Here is a 22,848-nt window from a genome sequence, read left to right as displayed (position 1 = left end):
GCGGTGATTGCGAGATGGTACAGGCAAAGCCCCTTCTACAAGAACTAGCACATAGTGAGTGCTCTGTTTATCTCTGTTTCCTTAGATCTAGAGCTCTCGAACCTGCCTCATGGCTTCAGAAGATCTGGGAACATCTTGCATGGTAAACAATATTTTATGTGCACACTCTCACTGGTGAATGAAAGCATTCACTCCAAGGAGTCAAAGACCCCAAAAAGCTAAGAATCACTGGCTTTTTAATTTAACTTTTTAATGAGAGTTGAACTCTGGAGACAAGGACTTATTTGTCTTGGTATCACCACAGCACAGGAAAAGACCCAGCATTTCACACATACAATGGAATGAATGAATGAATGAATGAGTTAATAAATGACAAGCAGATTATTCCTTCAAGGAATTCAGAGCTTAGCAGAGGAGAGATGTAAGAAATAAGTACACACTACAAGGCAGAAAATTCTGGAAGTCAAAAGAAATGGAAAAAAAATTAAAAAATAAAGAGCTGCAGAAACTGAGTAGACATAAATTTCCCTGGCAAGGCCAGGGAGGTGGAATGGCCTGCTAAGTTGAGAGGAGACAACTTGTGGGGGTCGGGGGAGGAGGTTCAGTAGATAGAATGAGGAGAGAGCTGGGGAGTCATTTCAGGAAACATGGTGAGAAAAAAATCACAAACGTTAGAGAGACATGGACTTTTTTTAACTGTGGTTTTGCATTCAGGGCCTAATGGCTTTTCCTTTCTTTTCCCAGTTTGGCAAGAGGAAAGAATATGTTCGAGTTAGGGGTGGGAAAGAAGTTTGGAAAGAGAGGTTGAGGCCAAATCCTGGGGGGCCTCGAATGCCAATCTCCACCAACTCAGCTCTGCAAAAGCAGAGCAGCTCTCCATGGGAAGAGAGGATGAAGGGCCGACCCACCACCCGCCCTGGCAGAGGGGAGCCACTGCAGGATCCCAGGTGAAGGAGGCTCAGGTAGACAGGCCCAAGGCCAGGGCAGCACCGATGGAGAAAGGAGGCAGACGTGAGGGCAGGAAGCGGGAATCAAGATTCTGGCAAACGATTTCACGAGGGTGATGGTAAAGAAGCTATCCTCAGAGAATCCTGAGTTTCCCCAGCTTGAGTTATTGGCCATTTTTTATATTTAAATAACAATGAATTTTAAAAGATTATATTAAACTCAGTTATAAGAATATAGAAAGCAAGATAAAAAGATGAGCAAGACTGAAATAAATATAGAGAGTAGGCACAAACTGATGCCTTTTTCCTAGTCTTACTAGGAAAGGCACAAACTGATGCCTTTTTCCTAGTGTTCAGTGATTGCTTCTGAAACCTCCCATTTTCCCCCAGACACATATGCTCCAACCCTGCTGCCTCACGGTCTCTGTTCACAAAGATTCTGCTTTGAAACCTTGTCCCGTCGCTCTTTCTCAATAGCCCCTTTCATCAAGAAGCAGCTTTCCCATGTAATGACAGTGATGCTGACATGAGCCTAGAGTTTTCTAAAGGTATCCAGCCCAAAGCTATCATTATCAGAGATAACGTGTTACAGACCCAAACTTTCCAACTCATTCTCTTCTCATGCTATACATGAAGCTCGATTCAAAACAATAATAATAATAGCAGTTACAACTTCTGTGATAGTCCGTGACAGGCGCTGCTTTGAGCATTTCACGTATATGAACTCATTTAATGCTCACAAAAATCTCCATGGGATGGGTATTACCATAAGTCTTGCAGATGGTGAAATTGTGCCTTGGCTAATAGAGAAGCCAAGATATACGTCCTGGATGTCTGTCTTTGGAGTGTATGTTCCTAACCCCTGCTCTTGACTGACATTTGACATTTGAGATCCAGCTCTTTTCTTCACACACATTCACTGATGTGCTCTGTCAGAGAAAGAGGTTAATGGGCGATCTTTCTATGCCTGCCACAGTCCTGTGAATGCGTGCTTTTTTTTAAAGCGCTGGAGTAATTTTTGAAAGCGAGGCATTTTGGGGGAGAAGGTAAGTAGCAGCTCTCTAGGACCTGTCCTGCTCCTTATACTCACTCCATAGAGGCCCAAAAGGACCAGACACTGAAACACTTTCTGCCTCCATATGCCAATCTGAAAAATGGGCTTCCAAAGTAGAAATTAACATAGGCCCACAGACCCACAATAGGAACATAAATTGAACAAGGCTCGAAGAGAAGCATTAGCAATTTGCCTATTTGAGGCAAGTAAGATCTCAAGAAAGGTCTTTCAGGGGCCACAGAGGGAATTTGATTTCTAATGCAAAAGAGAAACTCAATAATGGAGGGAAAAAACCTGATTAGAAATGGAGAGATGTGGGTTTTCAGTGCTTGTTCTGCCACTTTGTAGCTATGTGACTGCAAAATAAAGTCTACCTTTAGAGGTTTGGTTGGCCCATCAGGTGAATGTGAATAGTGCTTACTTTGTGTACATGACTTTGCTCCTTTGTTGCCTTCTCCCATTTTCCAACAGTCGAACTTCTACTTATTCCTCAAAGCCCCGTGTAAATGCCCTCCCAGAATTCCCCAGGTGGAAATAACCTTTCTTCCACTTGATGCATAGAGCACTCATTTATCTCTCTCACTGGGGCTTACGAATTTTGCTACTTTGTATTTTATACATTTGTTTAATCATTTAACAAAGTGTTAATTTATTTGACATAATCTCCTGAGCTCCTATTACATGCCAAGGGTTGTGCTAGATTCTGGAGATATAATGAATAAGAAATTGTTATGGGCTGAATTGCGTCCCCCGCAAAAGATAAGTTGAAGTCCTAACCCTCAGCACTTCAGAACATGACCTCATGAGAAAACAGAGTTGTTATAGATGTAACTGGTTAAGATGAGGTCATGGTGGATTAGGATGGACCCGTAATCCAATATGGCTGGTGTCCTTATGAGAAGAGGAGACACAGACACACAGGAAGACTGTCACGGGACAACAGAGGCAGAGATTGGAGTTATGCTGCCACAAACCAAGGAACACCAGGGGCTACCAGAAACTCAAGGAGGCAAGGAAGGACCCTCTCCTAGAAGCTACAGAGAGCATGGCCCTGCCAACACTTTTATTTCAGACTTCCCAGCCACTAGAACTGTTGACAGAATAAATCTCTGTTGTTTCAAGCCACCCAGTTTGTGGTACTTTGTTATGACATCCCTAACTAACTAATAAAGAAATGTTCTCCACTTTCAAGGAACGATACATAAACAGATCATTACAAAACAGCATGGGAAGGCTCTAATAAATGAATAAAAAAAGAAGTCCTCTGCACAAACACAGAAGACATGGCATGTAACTCAGTCTTGGAGGAGGATCAGGAAAGTCTTCCCAGAGCAGGCATAATTGGAGCTGGGTTTTGAAGGATGAATAGGAGTTCTCTGGGAGAAAGAGCACTCAGGCAGTAGGAACAGCAGCACCGCCTGTGTACCTTCTCGGTCTCTCCAGCTTGTGCTCCCTGGTGGCCTTAGCACAACATGACAGATGCTGGGCACATATCTCTAGAACTTGCAGGAAAACTGGACTCTCTAGACAAGAAGAGAAGAACAGAGGACAGAGTGTGGGTGGCTGCCACCTAGAGACAGGAAAAACTGAAATCGCCAGATTCCCCAAATCGAGAGCAGATGGAGGGCAGCGGCAGAGGCCAGAGAAATGAGGCAACACAAGCAAGGCTGGCTTAAAAAAAAAATGGGGTTGTTCTCTAGGGCTCCAGCTCAGCTGGGAAGGAAAGCAATTTATGGCCAAAGGAAGTAGGCTGACAGTAAACAAAAATACAGTGACCCCTGAGTTCCCACTGGACAGAAGATAGATGGTGCCGTCGTAAAAATGAGATTAATTTTAATAAGGGCTTTCACCAAGCAGCAGACCCTGGCGGCCAGAGGCCTGTCAGAGGGCTGATGACAGGCAGCATTGCTGATGGATGAGGTTGACCCTGCGAGCTGAAGACACAGGGAACAATCGGAAGCTTGGGACAGCCCCTGGCTGTGGATTGGGCAGCTGCTGTTTGTGCAGATTCTTTGTCCTAATGATTTGTGTCCTGAAGCTGGATGCCCACAGTTCAAATCTCTGAACTGTGGCTCATCCCAGGACTGCTGGGGCAAGAATCTTTTGTTCCCTCAGCTTGACATGGAACTGTGCTTGCACACCTCCAGTAACGAGAGGCTCACTACCTGTAAAGACTATGGGGCATTGCTCCATACAAGGTCATTCAGAAAATGCCTTTTGCTTGTTTTCTTTGCCACCAGACAATCTTACAAAGACTCTGATCATTCTTGATTCAAATAAGCAGGGTTCGATTTCATAAACACTGAGAACTCACTGTGCAACAAGATTAGGAGAAGAGAGATGGTTAAGAACTGGTTCCCGCCTCCAAAGAACTTTCGAAAGGAAAAGCAGACTGTGCCCTGACTCTGACAACAGAGTGAACCATGAGCCTGGCTATTGACTGAGCCCTGACCCTGACCGCAGTCTGAATCCTGATCCTCTTAGAGACTCAGCCCTGAGCCCTCAAGACCGAGTCTTGATCCTGTGCCCCAACTCTGACCCTGGCCTCACACAGAGGTGCCTATTATTGTGGACCGAGGGAGATGTCCAGGGAGAATGTGTAGATGGCTAGTGTGGCTGGCACAAAGTCTAAATCCTTGACGCTTGGGGCAGACATATTTGAGTCTCAGCGCTGTGTGAGGCGCAGCCTCTGCTTTTGGAAGAGCATGTTGACCCTCCCTCCACAGGCTCTCACAGCCTGTGCTTGCCTTGACACAGCACTCAGTCACTGTGTTGCTATTCATGTGCACACCTACTTCACTGGCCTCTGCTCTCCTTGAGGACAGAGACTGAGTTTATTTGCTTGTGGGCCGGCTGCTGTCACTGAGCCTTCCTTTCTGGCCCATTCCTGAACACCTACTTTGTGCTGGGTCCTGTTCTGGTCACAGGGACAGAGAGACAAATGGCTTATGGCCTGGCACAGACACCGGCAAGAGCCCCACCAGATCTTTAACCATTTACTTAATCAAAAAACCAATAAGAGGGATCACCTTGCAGAGAAACGGTGCCCCGTGGGGTTTATGAGCTGAACACCTGCCAACCAAATTAAATCAGCCTTCATGATTTTCCAGCCCCCCTGGCATCAGACAGCCCAATTTCTTGTCAGCCATTTCCCCGATTATGTATCAATAGATGTCACACGATCAAGTCCTGGCTCCCAAGAGAGAGTTTGAAAAGTCAAAGATGTTTGTCTAATGCAAACCGATGTCATGTCGGGAATTAGTTTGACTAATAGGCCTTTAATTAGATCCTTGTGAGGTCTGGGACCCAAGCAGAGGCTTCCCAAAGTTTTCCTTTAGAAGATAAACTATCCCTTCCCCCAGATTGCCACCATAAATCTCCTTTGCAGTGTGCATGCAGAATGGCAGAGCAAGGCATAAGTTTGCTTCTCCTGCCCACCTGAAGAATCTGGTGCCCAATCACCCAAGGGTTAAGTGCCCAGGAGCTTCTTGCTGGCCAGGTCCCTTCATCGGAGGAGCTGGGAAGGCACCCGGCCCATGCCATCTGCTCCGGATGGGGACCAGAGCTTCTCACCAGGGCCAAGGAGGCATTTTTCCAAACAGCAACAGGAAATGTTCATTTTGTCAACCCAAATAACCCTTGCAAGGCTGGCTCCAAAGCAGAGCAGACTATGATGTGATCATCATCCAGGGAATTTCTCTTGGGAGAAGGAACGTGGAAATCGAGAGGAGCCTGCAGAGTGAGGTCATCATGCCACCCAAGCAGGCAGGAGGGATTTCACGCAAAATAATGTATGTAGCCCACCAGGCACTGGGCAGGTGCTTGACACATGATAATATTGTGATTCACGCTGATTCATTCCTCCACCTTGAACTTACTCAAAACATTCTTGAGTACACACAGCCTAGATCAACTCCACTCCAAGTACACTCCAAGGCCTGGTACCAGCAGATCCTTGATCATTTGGTTACCAGTTTGAGATGAGTTCACGGAAATTGAAAGAAAGCGATTAGAAATGTTTATAGACAGTTGGCATTGCCACGACAACATTTATTGTATTTCACAAAAGTATTACCAGTCAGCAAAAGATTGAAAATAAAAAGTGGGGGTTTTTTTTGGTTTTTTGTTTTTTTTACCATTAATAGTTTGAGAAGTGGGAACATGGAATCTTCTGAGGTAGGTCTTATTACTACAATTTTATACATAAAAAACTGAGACTTGGGGTGATCAACTTGGCCACGTCCATCCATACAGGTGAACTAGCTCGTCCTCAAACCCAGGTCCTCCTCATTCTAAAGCAGGGGCCTCCACCCCTCGGGCCATGGACCAGTACTGTGAGTGAGCGAGTGAAGCTTCATCTGTATTTGCAGCCACTCCCCAGCGCCAGCATCACCACCTCAGCTCCACCTCAGCTCCACCTCAGATCATCAGGCATTAGATTCTCATAGAAGCACCGGTCCCCTGGTGCCAAAAAGGTTGGGGACCACTGCTCTAAAGGTTTGTTATTTACAGTCACTCTATTTCAGGGCCAAGAAAGTCACATTCCTGATCTTGATGTGTTGCTTATTTTAAAAAAGCTCGCAGTAATTGGAGACAAAATCATGGACATCTTGTCTCAGCTCTGCAGTCAACTCACACGGTGAGACATTTTTTGGTGGGGAGCCTCAGTTGCCTTATATGTACAATGAGAGAGGTAGCCTTCAGTTATCTTGAGGGCCTCTTCTTAATCTGACATCCTGAATTTGATCATAGACTCTGTCAACAGAAAAGGATCTTTGAGATCACGTGGCCAACCTCCCCTCCAAAGAAACCTAGACTCTTGTAGCCCTTGGATCCTCCCTGTGTGTGGCTACGATTCTGATTTTCAGGCTAGCATCTTCCTTCCAAAGGCTTCTGCCATGAGTGTTGGGCAGGGTCCCTCTGTTGTCCTCAGGATTCTCGACCCTAGGGGATTATTCTCCAGAGATGGACCTTGCCTTTACTCTCAGATGTTCAGCTTCAAACCAACCCTCGCACCTTGAGAGGGAATTCCATCAGCCCAGGGCAGAGCTCCCCTCTGGCGCTTGAGAATGAAAGGATAACCTAAAAGCCACCTGTGCTTTTTCCCTGGGGAAAGCAGTGAAACTCCCCTTTGCCCTCAAACACTCAGATATTCCATCCCTTGAAGGGCTAAAGACCTTGAAGGCTCTCATCAACTCTGATGAGAGTCCTAAGGGGTATGGAGAATACCCAGCAGCTTTTCCCAGGCCTGTGCTGGCAGGCACCTCATTAGAGCTGCGCCTCACCTGACACAGGCTGCACAGGACAGTACATATGTGATATTGAACCATAAGTGTTGACTCCTGCCACATAAGTGTTGACTCCTGCCACACCTTATCAAGTACACAGCCTGTCCCAGTGAAAGCGGACCCCCAAAGACTCCATCCAACTGCCCACGTCTAAATAGAAGAAATAAACTAGAAAGAAAGCTGACCTGTCTATGTGGCATGCCATTCCCTCTACCTCCCACCCCTAAAATACTGACTCAGTGAAACCTCCCCTGAGCTGTCTCTGCAACAATCAATGAGGAAGCGGAAAGCTCAGTCTCTGTCAATGTTGAATGAAATGATCAATTATAGACTCAGGGAGTCCTGGGAATTTGGAAATACATAGAATTTCAGAGTAAAACAATCAGGACATCATACAGCAAACATTTATTGAACACGTATGAGGTGTCAGGCTGGGTTGGGCCCTGGAGATATGCAAGTACAGGGTAGTCGAGTCAGAGAATGCTACAAACTTAGTGTCATGGACTCTTAGAGTGTTGGAATCCTTAAAAGTATCAAATAATAGAATCACAAGACATTAGACAAATAAAATCTAGAATCACAAGACCATGAGAACCCAGAATCTTAGGGTCCCACAGAACTAGCAGGGGTTTGTTAGAGGTCTCCATATTTTACATTTTGGTTCAGCGAGGCCTGCCCAGGCCTATGGCAGGAAACTAAGTTCAGAGAAGAAACAAAGTTTCCACTACAATGTCAGAGGCAGGGTGGCAACCAGGACATGGACCAAGGAGAGGAAATGGACCTAAAGAATGAGAATGGGGACAAATGGCAGGAGCTCTAGTGAGCTGTGAAGCTGCCTCTGAAATGAAGGCCAAGGGCAGAGGGACTCCTGATAGGATAGAAAAGGCCACAGGTGGAGGCAGACCTGGACTGGCCCCATTTCCTGCTAAGGGAGGATTTCTCGGGGCCTGGGTGAAGCTGAGACGGGTTAGTCCATTGCTGGACATCTCTGGCGGAAAGAGTTTACTTAAATAAAGCTGGAATCAACCCTTCTATCCTGTCCTGGTTCTGCTCTCTGGAAAGGCTGGACTAATGGAAGAGGATTCACGATTCTTTGTTCCACATCAGCAAAGGCATTCATGGCAGAGACAAGTACATAAGCAAAGGCAGGAGGCATAGGGCATGTTCACAGGAAGGGAACATATCAGGTGTCAAGGGCACAGAGGGGCATTGAGAGAGATGATGATGATGGAATGGAACACTGGGATCAAATGACAAAGGTCCCAGAGGCTCAGGGTTAGACTCTGCATGTGCGCCCCACATCTCTGCATGGCATGGCCCATGGCACAGTCAGAGGCCAGCAGCGATTGCTGATTGCCTGGTCCCCAATAGGGCACTCAGTCTCCTTATGGCCGGTCTACGAGATGCCCTTTCCCTGCCCCTGGGTGGCTCAATGAGACCCTAGAGGAGCCATGTGGTGGGCTCTAGGTGTAACGTGCAGGCTTAAGTGTCTCTAAAACAACTAGTAAAAACCCTGACCAAATCCAAACCAGATGCCCCAGGGCGTGCAGGGTTGAGAGCTGTCAGCACCTCTGCATTTTCACCTGCTCATGTGGGTTGCACCTGTAGGCGGCAGGAATGTAGGAGAGCTTCAGGCTGCCCACCAAGCTCAGCCTCACTGGCCTGCTCAGTGTGGAGGCACTGAGGGGCCAAAGGGGTAAGGTAGCAGACATCTCTTGGGCCAGTTCCTCCCTCTGATTATTCTCCCCTTTCTCCCAGTTCCCAGTACAGGCCCTCAGGATTTATTAATGCCTGACCTGTACTCCCTGGCTATGAGAGTTTGGGCAAGTTGCGGCTCCCCTCCAAGTCTGTTTCCCTAAAAGCAACATGGAAACATTGATAATGACCTCCAAGTTGACTAGATAGTTTATGCATTTAGTTGGACAAATATTTATGGGGCATTTGTTGTGAATCAAGCATTAGACTAGGCACTGGTAATACGGTGGTAAGCAAAACAGCCATTATCCTCGACTTCAGAGTTTACAGTCGGTAGACGTAGGCAGGCAAACAAACCTCTGTACAAAGAAATAAACAATTTTCAAACTGGGTTAATGCTTTGAAAAGCATATACTAGATATAAAAAGAGCATGGAACAGAGCAGGAGGCGAAAGGGACCTCTCTGAAGAAATAGTATGTAAGCAGAGACCTGAATGCTGAATAGTAGTAAGCCAGAGGAAGGGTGTGGAGTAGAGTGTTCTATGCACAAGAACAGCATGGGCCAAGGCCCTGAGGCAGGGGCCTCCTTACTCATTTCCTGCTCTCTACTCATTTCCTCCTTATGAGTAGAGAGCAGAGAGAGCAGGTAACGAAGTGAGATTTTAGTCTGTTGACAATGGAAAGCCCCCGAAGTGTTTCCAACAGGGCCTCCACTCAATTCTATACTGACGGCTTTAAAAGATGACTTCATTGGGGAATGGAGATCATTAGTGGACCGTCTGTGCCTCTGGCCTGCAGGATCTTCCAGGATCTGAGGCTCCAGAAGGGAAGGGATTGGCATGGCCAATAAGCACTGGAGGCCAGGATCTACACAGCCTTCCCCAGGCTCGGGCTGCCTCTAAAAATTGTAATGTCCTCGCCACCATCCTTGACCTCGTTCGATCCTTCCAGCCCTTGGGGAGAGAGGCAGATGGGACAAGGGATCCTCAGTTCCCTGACCCAGTTAAGGAAACCAAGGCCCAGAGAGGTGAGTGGGTTTTCCATGAGTCATGTGGCAAGTTAGTTACTTGACCCCCAAGTCCTCTAACCCAGAAATAAATCAGATCATTTCCAAGCATGAGCACTTTACTTAGATCCCTGACCCACAGGGATGGACCACCTCAAAGATGGAGATAAAATGTTGGGGTAGGGAAGGGAGATTTTAGAGGCTGAAGTCACACCAGACAAGGACAGGTATGAAGCCCGAGGTGCCAAACAGAAGGTCCCAGACGGGGAGTGATGTGGATGAAATGTGAGGCAACATGCCAACAACTCACCACCATGCCAACAATGAGCTTGATGCCGATCACGCTTACCAATCCCCAGGTCTTCCGTGGGGGCCACATCCCCACAGCACATCTACTTCTTCTGCCCCAGAACACACCCGATGGGATTTAAAAGCAGCATCTCTGGCCTGAGCCTGAGGAACTCCTGTCACAATTGCCAACTCATAGGACCATCACTGCTAGGACAGAGCCCCCAGCCCCTCCCCACCACCTCTGGAGAGGTCCCTCCCAATAAGGGCCTTAGAACCCTCCTCCATGTAATCTGGGCAGGTCGGAGTTCACAGCTGTGGTGACCTGTTATCCTAATGATATTTCTTTTGCTGCACCCCAGATGCAGGTTTTTCAATAGCCATGTCTCACTGGGGGCTGCTCTCCCCATCTTCTGGGAGCTGCAGCAGCCCTGGGCCCCCTAACAGCACCATCTACCTCAAGTGCCCCTCCCAGCCTCTTCCTTGGTGCACATCTACCTTAAAGACTCAGCTCAGGCATTTCTTCTTCATCCTCCAAAGCTCAAAACAGGCATCCAGCCCTCCTCCAGGAAACCTCCTCTGATGCCGGGGTGAGGGAGCATCCTCTCCTCTGGGCTCCTGCAGCCCCTGTCCTTCTCTTGCTTCTCCCAGTGGACCAGGAACCTCTTGAGGGTAGGGTCTGTGCCTTCCTTGTCTCCATTTCCCAGAGCCCAGCACACAGTTGGTCACTAAGGTCTCTTCCCCTTCTTTTCTGGGCCTTGGAGCATGAAAAAAAAAACTTAATTTAGAACTTGGGTAGCAATCGTTTAAATCCTTTTGACCGGCATGGCACTCAAGACCCTCTCCAGGGTCACCGTTGCCCCTCCCAGGCTCACTGCAGCAGGAATGATCACAAACCAGGCCCACACACCTCCAGCCTCCCTCTCTGCTCTTCTCTCTCTTGGCCGGTAGGGTTCGGTATGTGGGTTGAACCTCAGCTCATTCACCAGGTGCCTCAGGGTGTGACATAACCACTCTAAACCTCACCTATAAAGCAGCCTGCTATGGAATAGGCCTTTGGAAAACATCGATTTCCCTTTTCCTGCCTTCTCTCTCTGTAGAAATTGTTTTTCTCATCCAAAGCCTGGAGCTAAGCCCTCTCGCCCAGGAAGCCTTCCTGACCTTGCCCCTCCCATCTTTGCTGAGCTTGAAGACTAGGTGGCCTCCAGCTCGCTACAGCTCCCTGGAAAGCTCCAGGGCAGGATGAAGCTGTTTCTAAGCCTGGATAAAGGTGAAATCCAACAGTTGGGAGAGGTTATTTTTGGAGCTGACACAAATGCTAAATGAAGAACCCTCAGCCTTCCAAGCAATCTTTGCTTTGTGCTCCAAGGCCCAAAACTAACATTTTCATAATAATTTTCCAGTATCAAAGTGATAGTTTTGATTCGAGACAGCTGAAGCCTGCAAAACTGTATGGCTGCTTCTCCCGCCCTCCAGCCAAACATGTGCCTCTGTCTCTATTTTAACACCTTTGATAATCATCGAAAAATGCGCGGCCCAAGCAGTTTTCTCAGTTTTCTGACCATAACAGCCGCTTCTGGAAGGAGGCCTGTGGAAGTCTGTTTTCCTTCTGCATGACTCTGAGCCCTGGGCTTAGCGCTCCCAGCCTGCCCGCTTTCAACCTCCCTCTCTACATTCCATTAGTAATGTCTGATGAAGGAATTGGCCTTTCTAGTGCTATTAAAGAAGGGGGGAGCCCAAGAAATACAGTAACACAATCTCATGGAAAACTGATATAATCTTTTCAAAACTATAAAGATCGTTCACCCGGAGGAACATCTGCACAGAAAAAGAAAAAGGTTTTAAACAAACTGGAAAGGGGTCGGGTAACTTGTAAAGGCCGGAGTGTCGGGAGACTGCTGGCTCGTCCATGGCCTGCTGTCACTCTGCGGGGGGAAGGCCATCCTCAGAGGAGCCAGTTCCCTCACCGAGAGCTCCCACCATCTGGAATTCATTGCAGGAGGGAACACTGGCGTTTGTAAAAAGAAACTCGGCCTTACAATAATTGTTCCTTAAATCATTAAGATGGTCCAAGACCCAAATGGAAAGTCAAAGGCCAATAGGAACAGGCCAGGGGTCCAGGGCCAGAGTCCTGGCCCACTACACTGCCCTCTTCCTTGGATGCTCTGACTACCTCTTCCCAGGAGACAGGCTCAGGTCAAATTCTAGGCTGTTCTCTTAGCCAGCCTTTTGCTGCCCTGGAGAGGAATCTGCTGCAAGACAATTATTTGCAATGATCCTTTTGGTTTGGGGTGCCTTCGGGTTTAGGGGCTCATAAAAGGCTGACGCTAATGCAGCAAAGTCCCTTCTGGAGGTCTGACTCTCCAAGCACCCACGTTCCCCAGAGGATTCACGGCGCCTTCGGCAGTGGCAGTCAGCAAAGGCGGCATCTGCCACACCTGGGAGACCGAACAAGAGATGAGCTCACACACTTGTGCCAGGTCAGCTCAAGACAGAGCCAGCAAGGCCCAAACTGGGTGACTCAGTCTGCTTAACTACCAGAGTTCTGAGATGGAAGAGCTTAGCGTGGGCCTCGGTCATGGGTTCTTAGAATAACAGGATCTGAAGGTCTGAGTATCTGACTTTCCAAGAGGTCTGAAATCTTAGATCCTTAGCAGCAGAGAGCTCTGGAAACTTAAGACTTTTCCTGCCTTCCTCCTCTGAACAGAGGGTTCTAAATGCTGAACTCGTCGTGGCCTTGGATGTATTGATTTGCTGAAGAGGTAATAATGGAGATGCATGTCTCTGAGCCTCCAGAGGCTTTGAGGGCCCTGGGACAGCAGAGAGGCCCCCCAGCCTGGACGAGGAGTGTTTCTGGGCAAGAGTCCCAGCCCCAAAGTGCTGGGCTCAACCACAAGGGGCAGCGTGCTTCCCTTTGGGGTATTAAGTGCTTCTCTATCCCCAGAGCTTTCCTAGGGTCCCCTGCTCTGCTCACTCTGAGCTCTGCCTATGAGAACAAGCTCCCCAGTGGTGGCTTCACTCACTGTCTGTATGCTTCTGACCCCCAAATCTCCTCCTCCATCCTCTCTTCTGAGTTGAGACCCATATATTCAACTGCCTACCAGACACCCACTCCTTGAGCTGTCGCAATCTCTGAGACCCCACATATTCCAACCAGAACTCTTTCTCTCCCAAAGTGGTTTCTCTTCAGTGTTCCCACCTCAGAGAAGGCACTGCCACCCACCAGGTGCCCCACCTGAAACCAGGATGTCATCTCTGACATCTCTCTTGCCCTCTCCTCCCAATTCCTAAGACCCAAAGTCCTGTCAGTTCTTCCTCTCACAGATTTCTCAAATCCATTCACATCTTCCCATCCCCACTATCGTGCCCTAGTTCAGGCCCTACCATTTTGTGCCAGGGGCACCGCAGCCTGTTTCAGACTGACCAGATCCCTCCTACCTGATCCCCGCTACCTGATCCCCACCCAGCAGCCAGGGCCGCCTTTCTAAAACACATGTCTTACCCGGTTTCTCTCTGCTTAAAACTTTTAAATTAATTATCTATATAAAAAACTCCCCACTCTGTCGCCGTACTAGTCTAGATGGATGCGGTTATGCTATAGTAACTAACATCCCAGAAATCTCAGAAGCTTAAAATATCAATATTTCTCACTCACACTACATGGCCATTGAGGGTTGACAGGTTATCATCGTAGTCACTCAGGGTCCTGGGCTGTTGGAGCAGCCGCCACCTTAAAGGTGACAGTCACTGTGTTGGAAGAAACACTGCCATGGAAGGCTTCACACTGGCAATTAAATGCTTGAGCCTAGAAGTGGTACATGTCACTTCTTTTCACAATTCTTTGGCCATAACCGGTCGTATGGAACCATCTAACCGCAAGGAGACCAGGAAGAGCAACCCTCCTATGAGCTCAGAAGGTGAAAGCCAGAAATTGTACCTATACTCCTTTCAATGCCTGAATGCCCATGCTCTCCCTTACTTCGGTACCTTTCCAAAGGCTGTTCCCTCTGCCTAGAACCTTCACACTTCACTTCAGTAGCTACTACCCATCCTAGGGTCTCAGCATAGACATGACTTACCCTGAGAGGCTGACTCTGAATTCCACACTCCAGTACAAACCCCCCTCTAGGCAATTAAGGCTTTGTTCACACTTTATTATAATTACCTACTGTCTGCTCTTTCTTGAACTATGAGTTCTATAAAAACTCATAGAACTCATAGTTCAGGGGCTTAGATGCTTTGTTTATTACTGTATCCCCAGTGCCTACTCAAGGGCCTATATGAAAAGATAATCAGAATTGTTGAATGAATACATGAATGAATGAATGAATGAATGAGTGAGTGAGAGAAATAGATCAAGATCCCAATGGCAGAGCTATCAAGAGTGGCAGAGAGCCTGAAGGCGTCAGAAATAAAAACCAACAGTTCATGCTGAGTGAGTTCCAGAAGGGAGATATCCTGGGCTGGCGGAGCAGAGAAGAAGGTCTCTGATAGTGCCCATGTGAGGAAAGATATGCCCTATGGAGAATGACAACTTACAGATAACCCCCCAGCAGTCAGAAGTCAGTCACAGAATCTATGGGAATTCTCCTCACCCCCAGCAATCAAGGATGAGGAGAGGTAAAGTACAGACCAGGACCCAGCTGATAGAATTAGAGTGCCCGTGCAAAGCCAGAGCCAAGGCTCCTCCGCCCCGGCTTTCCTAAGCCCTCTCTCCTTTCCTCCAGCCTCCTCCACCTGCTCCAGGACTGCTAAAAAGAAGAAATCCTTCAGTACACTTTATTTCTTGAAGCTGGGTGCTCTCCAAGGGCAGAAATGTGTGTCTCTCTAATTTCTCAGCAATTAGCACAGTGCTTGGCACATAGTAATAGCTCAATTAGACCTTGTCAAGCCTAATTCTGACTCATTCTCTATTCTCCAGCCCCTCAGGAGAGGTCAGCCTGCCTGATATCTGCTGTCCCTCTGGTTGCCAAGACATTGGCCTCTGTCACCTCTCCCATTCCATCCCACTCCACCTTAATGTTCTTAGGAGCAGACAGGGCTGTGTACACTGAATGCCCAGATCTTACCCCTCAAGCTCCATGAATCTCAGCCAAGACACTCTGACATATGAAGCCACTGGGCCAGCCTCCAGGGCCAGACAGGAAACAGGGTCTGTTCAGTGTGAATGACATCAGAGACACTAAGCTCAGAGCCCCAGGGATAATGTCCAGGCCCTTGAAGGGACCCACTATAAACTGTGGTCAGAGCTCAAGGGCCTCAGATTTCCACAGCAATGATCTTCATTCTCTCCCCGCCCTCTCACCACTCCGAATCTGATCAGTCATCAAGACTTGCCAGGCCTACCTCCTAAATGTCTCTGGAACCCATCCACTCCCCTGAATTACCACAGCAGCCCGTCATCCACATCCCTGCCCCCAATCTGCTCTTTACACTGCAGCTAGACTCATCTTTCTAAAGCCCAAAAGAGCTTAGGTCATACACACCCTTAAAAACTTCCCTCTGGTGTCAAGATTAAGGCCTATAACGTTCTCTATGTTCTGGCCCCAGGTCCATTCTCGCCCGTCATCTCTTGCCACCTCTGTCCTCTCACTCTCCAGTCCAGCATCTGTACTTACACATGTGCAATATTTCCTGCACTTTCCAGCTTTGCATATGCTGTTCCTTCTATCAGGAACTCTTCTCTCCTAGAAAATATCTACTTCTTTTTAGAACTTGGCTCAGTCTTCATCTTCTCTAGGAAGCTTTGCCTGAACCCCTGCCCCATAAGAGTCAGATGCACCCTCCCTCCTGTCCCCACAGCTTCCTAGGCTTCCGTCTATTATAGCACTGAGTGTCATATTTTCATTGATTCATTCACTAGCTTCTAGTTTCTAGCTGGCCAAAAATATCTCTTGAAGAAGGATGAGAAGGAAGAAGGGGTAAATATCCGAATCCATCTAGGACAGAGCTGAGTAGGACAGACATGAAGTCTGGAGGGAGTAGGAGAAATCTCTGAAGACTGGGTGATCTGAGAAGGCTTCCTGGAAGAGGAGTGAGTGTCTGGAGGCGAGCATAGAAGGACAAGAATGGCTTGGTTAAGTGGAGAGTAAGATAGGAGAAAGGGGCAGTCAGTTTGTTGATACAAGACCTCAAATACCAAGCGAATGAATTTGGACTTTTTCCTGAGGTCAACAGGGAACTATTAAAGGATTTCAAGCAGATTATAAAGTGATGCTTATAATGAAACCATGATGAAATCTCCACGTTAGAAGGATCTCCATGGTTGTGGTGTGCAGTGCAGAGACCAGTTAAGAGGCTACCCCAGACTCCTTAGGAGAATGATGACAGCCTGCACTGAGGTGGAACATATGGAAGGAGACCAAGAGATGGATTTGAGAACAGCTTAGGATGAAGAATTGACAGGACTTAGCGACTAATTAGTTACAGGAGGGGAAAATGGAGTCAAGAATGCCTCTGAATCTTCCCGCCCACGTGGCCAGCACACTCTAAAGAGGATTCGTTTTTCTCTGGACACAGTACACATTGAAGCTTCAGATGGGACAGAGGGGTAAAGACAGCCATTAAGCAACTGCTTTTCCTGATGCTTAGCAAGGACCAGAGCACATAGCAGGTATGCAGTTAAGATACATTGACTTAAATTGAGGTCATTGTCTTCTTATCACAATAGAGCAGATGTATTTTTCATTGCTGAAGACTGGGTCAGTTCCAGCTCACTTGTGGGTCAGGATGGGCCTAGAGGCTATGCTGGGAGGAGGAGCAGCCTGAGCAAAGTTCTGGAGGTGTGCATGCCCACAGTATGTAGGATCAGTAGCCTTCTCCACAGACATGAGGTGGACAAGCTGCCCTCTTGAGGACCCAAACTTCATTCTCTGATGGAACATTGGGTGTGTTTCCAGTTTGCCTGCCAAGAAAAAAGGTTTGGTGGCCCTTGCAAACAGAGAACAGGAAGGCCCGAAATGGCATTCCTGATGTCCTGAAGTCAGACAGTGACATGCCTGTGGAGTCCAGGCTGACTCCCAGAGCCACTTGGCAGCAGCTCCATAAGAAAGTCAGATAAGAACAGAGGATACCGGCAGCAGTAGACAGCCCACCTCAACGCAAACGGTTAAGAATCCACCCAGGAGATAAGGGCTGGGAAAGCTCTAAGTCTGAAGCCAGCACACAGTAGGTTCTCAGTGTCTCAGAGTAGACAGGTCTTTCTCTGCCTCGAGGGCCCAAACTCCCAGCATCTAGGATGAAGAGCAGCAGAAATGGCCCCTCTGCTGCGAGTCTCTTCCTGCTCGCCCATGCCTCACCTCCCACCAGGCCGGTGGAGCCCACCACACTTCGCTGGGCCCTCCTGGCTTTTGTTCATGCTATTCCTTCTTCCTGGAATATGGTTATGCTCCCCTTCCCCTTTCTCCAGCTTAGATGTCCCTTCCTCACGGAAACCCTGCCTGACGCCCCCAGGCTGGAGTCACCTATATGCTCTCACAGCCCCCACAACTCCTGCTCTCCTAAATCACTGCAATGATCACCTGATGATGGCACCCTGATAAAATGTGTGCTGGCACCTCACCTGCTGAGCTCTGGCTTCACGGCTCTTTAGCGTGCCATGCTCCCTCCCTCCCTGGGTCATCACAGCCTCTCTTCCCTCAGCCCAGAAGGCCCACTCTTATCTTGTCCGAGCAGCACAAGCTCGTTCCTCTTGGCTCAAGACAAAGGTCACTTCCTCAGAAGCCATCCTCGACCGCCACCCCATACCGAGCTGGTGTCCCCTGAGATAAGCTCCCTTAACCCCTCGACTTTCCCCTTGGCCATTGTAATTATATTTCCCTATCATTCCTTTTTCTACGTGTGACAGTGGGTCACAGTGGTTAAGAGCATGAACCTGGAACCAGACTGCCTGATTCACATCCCAGCTTTGCCACTTATCAGCTCCGTGTCCTTGGGACAGTCCCTTGACCTCTCTGCACCTCAGTTTCCTCATCGGTAAAGGGAGGATAATAAAATTACCTACTCCATTGGGCTGAGGTGACGTTTAAATTCCTAATGGACATACAGCCATAAGGCAGTCACTGGGCCTGTTCAGACCCCCTAGTTGTCCCTTCCTTTGAGCATAAGGCAGGACTGAACTTTCCCACTACCTTTGAAGTCCAGCGTGGACACACAACTTGTTTTGGCCAAGGAAATGTAAGCCGATGGATGTGTGCCACTTTCAGGAGGAAGCCTTAGGGGACACTGCAATTTGCTATATCCCCTTGTCCTGTCCTTCCCTCAACCTGGGTCCCAGAGTGAGGAGGATGTGCTGCGTACCACCTGCTGACTCGTAATGAACATGTGATATGAATGAGAAACAAGTCTTTGTTGTTTTAAGGCATGAAAATATTGAGGTTGTTTGTTACTGCAACATACCTCTCCTACCCTGACTGAAAGGAGCATTTAGAATAGGGCCTAGCAGAGAGTAAGCTCTAGATAAGGGTTACCTATTACTATTGTATTTAATGTGTCTGCCTGCTAGACTCCGAGAGCGAGGCCCAGCTTTCTGTGGTAGCGCAGCTCCTAGTGCAGTGCCCAGCACACAACATTTGCTCAGTAAAATACTTGGTGACCTACCTAATGGCTGATGATCAGGCAGAAGCCCTGCCGAGAGTACACACATCCCCACCTGGCCAGGCCCCCACCTGGCCAGGCCCCCACCGGTGCATGACAAGGATCCAGGTATGCCTAGAACCGCCCCTGTGCACTGCCATAAATCCCAATGGCCCAGTTTCTTTTGAACAGCCCCTGGAGTTCTTCCATCGTAGCAACGCCTGTCAGTTGTGATGGAATAATCTGGTCTTGCCAAGGCTGCGGTCTGGCCCATCCGCTGAGGCTCCCTTGTGGATATTCCTCCTGGCCTGGCACAGTGGGCGGTCTTTCCCCTGGCAGTTATTTGCCAAGAAGTTCCAGGTGGTTTTATTTCACTCAGCAAACCCAAACCACTCTGCATCTGAGAAAATTCTAGATTCTGATAAAAGGAATGTAGCGGCATCTTGTTCAATCTCCATTCGGTAAATATCATCCCAGGAGACACCAGTCCCTGCTTACATGCCTCTGTTGATGGGGACCTCAACCTAAAGAGTTTTAGCTCCACCATGGAGTAATTCTGACTGCTGAAGTCTTCCTAGTGGATCTCCATGTCTGGAATCTCATCCTAGTCCCAGGGGACGTGCACCATACAGATAACGGCTCTTTTCTCTGGCCTGTGACACTCTATAAGGCTGGGATATCATAGTCTTCAGTCACCCTTATCCCCTCTTCTTCTCCAAAATAGTCTTGACTTTCTCCTTTCCCTGGATTTTTTTCTTTATCTTTGAGATTTTATGAGGAAACTCCCTGAATTTCCCATTTGAGGGATTTTTTTGTTTGAGTATATTTTGTCCTCAAAATATGGGCTGGCCTTCCAAGAGGTCACTACCCAGCAGGTGGGGGTACTAGAAGACCAAGCCTCAATATGCCTCCCGTGATCTGCTCTTTTACTGAAACTATTCATCTTCAACTCAAATGCAGCCACAGAGAACTCTTATGCAAGATATTAGTAGTTGCTCCTTTAGGAAAGGTGTAGAAGGTCTCTAGAAAGGCTGTAACTCACAGAAAATTTGGATGGCATTCAAGCTACAGCCCTGACATTACTTTTGTGTGATTCTAGGTTAATACCTTCATTTCTTAGGACCTTAGTTTCTCAATCTCCTCACAAGAAGGAAGCTGTGCTTAGGGATCTGTAAATGTCCTTCTGGCTCTATCAACCACCCACTTCTTAGTGTGAATTAGCACCTCAGCAATGATTAAGTCTCCCAATGGACCAGTCACTCACTGGTCTTAGTTGCAAGTAACAAAAACTAACTCCTGCAAACTTGAGAAAGAAGAAGGAGAGAGAGGGGGGAAAAAAAGAAGAAAGATGATGGGGAGAGAGAGAGACAGGTGGAGAAGGATTTATTAAGAAGCTTTTGCGTAACCCATAGAATTAAAGGAAGACTAAAGAATAAAGCTCATAAAGTGAGCAGAAGCCAGGGGAAAGTAAAAAGGTAGAACCACAGCCAAGGCCATTCCCGCCGAAAAACCTGGTTAGTTAGGACATCCCGACTGTACCTACTGGGATAAATTGGAAACTATTGGCCATTTCTTCTTTCTTGAAAATTTTTCTTCTCTAGATTTCTGGGACACTGCTCATTCCAGTTCTCCCACTGTCTTCTTCATAGGCCACTTTTTTTTCTGATATCTAAGTATATTCAGTTCTCCAAGGTTCTGTCTTCGACTTTGTGGCTGAGCCAGGGTTCACATCCAGAGCTGGCATACGCCTCCAAAGCCGCCGTCCTCTCTTTTTGGTGCCCGATCTTTGGCAAGCTGTTTTTTGGTGCCTGATCTTTGGCAAGCTGCTTTTTGGTGCCTGATCTTTGGCAAGCTGTTTTGGCTTCCTGAGTTCAGTCTCTTCATTGATAAACTGGAGGTCTGATCCATCCCTAATGAGCTGGTGAGATTTGGAGAGCGCTAGGACAGAGGTGCTCAGGACACCAGCCTTGCCGCCAGCTTTGTGCTCCTTGATGGGGGGTGGGATAAGAGTGAGGCACTTCCTGCTCTTCCTGTTCTCTCATCCCTACTAGTGCCATTTCTTTTACAGCTAGGATGCAGAGCCGACTTCCGTGGACCACCCTAGCCTTAGCCATTGTGTTCGAAGGGGGCTACCACTGAGTGGGTATGTATGTGAGTGTGGTGTCTCACTGTGTTCTTCTTTGCATTTTAGCTAAGAACCCCCCATGATGGAAGCTGTGAGCAGAGGTGAGACACCCCAAGTCTTAACTACACTTTCCCCTTCCACCTGTGGTCCCCGAGGCTCTCCTGCCCTTCATGAAGGCCACTTATGCCATCATCAGGCTAAGTGGACATTTTCCTGGAGGGGGAGGAGGGCAAAGGAGCAGGGTCTTTTGGGTAGGTTTCAAAGAGCCTCTGGCTTTATTATGACCCATCCTCTCCTCTTCCCCTTCTCATCCTGAAGAGCCCACCCTCCTCCTCATCAGGGGGAAATTATACCAGGTTCTAATGGGGGATTGAAGGGAAAGCGTCCCCTCTATTCATCCCAGTGGCTGAACGGACCTCTTCAGCATCCATTGTGCCCACCCTGCCGCCTCCACCTCAATTGCGATCAGGTGGTCTGGTGTGACCCCCTCCCTCTGGCCCCGGACAGGAATGGGCTCAGGCATTGGGCTGGCCCACAGAGTTCTCCACCCACCCTCTCAAGGGGCTTTTGTTGAATAAAAATAGCACCCGCCACTCAGCCACTTTAAACCAAGGCCAAGGCACTTGAATGTGAAAATGGGGCCCAGGCGCTAGGAGTGCAGGGACAATGGCTGCCCTCAATTAGCTCACTGAGGTGCCCCAAATGGACTCAAGGAGGGGCCCCAACCACAGCCCATTCATGCATATTTATCACAAGCTGCTGCACATTGGCTTGCATGGTTCCCATGGCAGCGCTGGGGAAGGGCTAAGGGAAGAGGGGCCAGAGGTTCCCAGGGCCCTGCAGGATTGTGGCTCAGTGATGCTCTGGGTTTCACCCCAGCAGATTAGAAACTGCCCCCAACCCCATGTACCCCTGCCTTTACTTGACCCTTAGGCTCATGAGCCAGCCCAACTTGGAAATCCTAGAATATTAGAGAAAAAGAACCTTGAAGAGTGATGAGCGCACCCACTTGACAAGCAGAAAAGTTGAGGCCCAGAGCAGTGAATAACAAGCTTTTTCATTTTTTCAATTTACATCTAGAATGGGAGGACGTCGGCAATAATACAAGCATTTATTGAAGGTTTACTAAGTGTGAGGATCTAGGCTAAGTGCTCTCAACTGTCCTATCAATGCTATGAGATAAATGCTGTATTGTCTTCACTTGAGAAAACCGAAGCTCAGGAGACAGTGGGTAATTTTTCCAAGATCACGCAGTTGGTATAAGTAGCAGAGCTGGGATACTAATTAAGGTAGCCACTCTCCACAGCCCGGCACCTGGCCATTGGTTAGGAAGTTAGGTTGGGAGCTCTGCTATTTGGTCATTAGCTGCTGGTTGCCGGGCACACTGTGCTGGGTGCCAAGTTCAAGTCATCTCATTGGATATGAATAATGTCATGTGAGAGCTAAATCTGACAGATGTGGAGACTGAGGTCCAGAGAGACGCAGCGCCCTACCACAGGCCACTCACAGAGCTAATAAGCAGCAGAGCCAAGATAGCAGCCATGCATTATGGTGGCTCAGGGTGGGAGGGGGTCCCCAGCTTGTTCTACGGCACTTATTTCCTTCTTATCTGGAGCTCTTGGAAAGGAAGGCAACCTCAGCCTCCAGATTCTGCCGGGCTGTGGGGAATCTTAGTGGTTCCCCCATGAGAGCCTTTGTGGAGGGGGTTATGGTGGGGCCCCCCTTACAACGTCCTCCTAAAGAGCCTATCTGAGGTCCTAGCAAGAGTCTCCTCATGACTCCACAGCAGAGCTCCAAGGTTGTCCTCTCTCTAGGGAGTCAAGCTCTTCCAAGGAACTCCTAGCACTAGCCAGAGAAGGTAGGCACAGCTG

The sequence above is a fragment of the Pteropus vampyrus genome, unplaced genomic scaffold (assembly GCF_000151845.1).
Source record: "Pteropus vampyrus isolate Shadow unplaced genomic scaffold, Pvam_2.0 Scaffold135, whole genome shotgun sequence".
Lineage (NCBI taxonomy): Eukaryota > Metazoa > Chordata > Mammalia > Chiroptera > Pteropodidae > Pteropus > Pteropus vampyrus.
The sequence above is the reverse complement of the archived record's forward strand: the minus strand, read 5'-3'. Positions refer to the sequence as shown.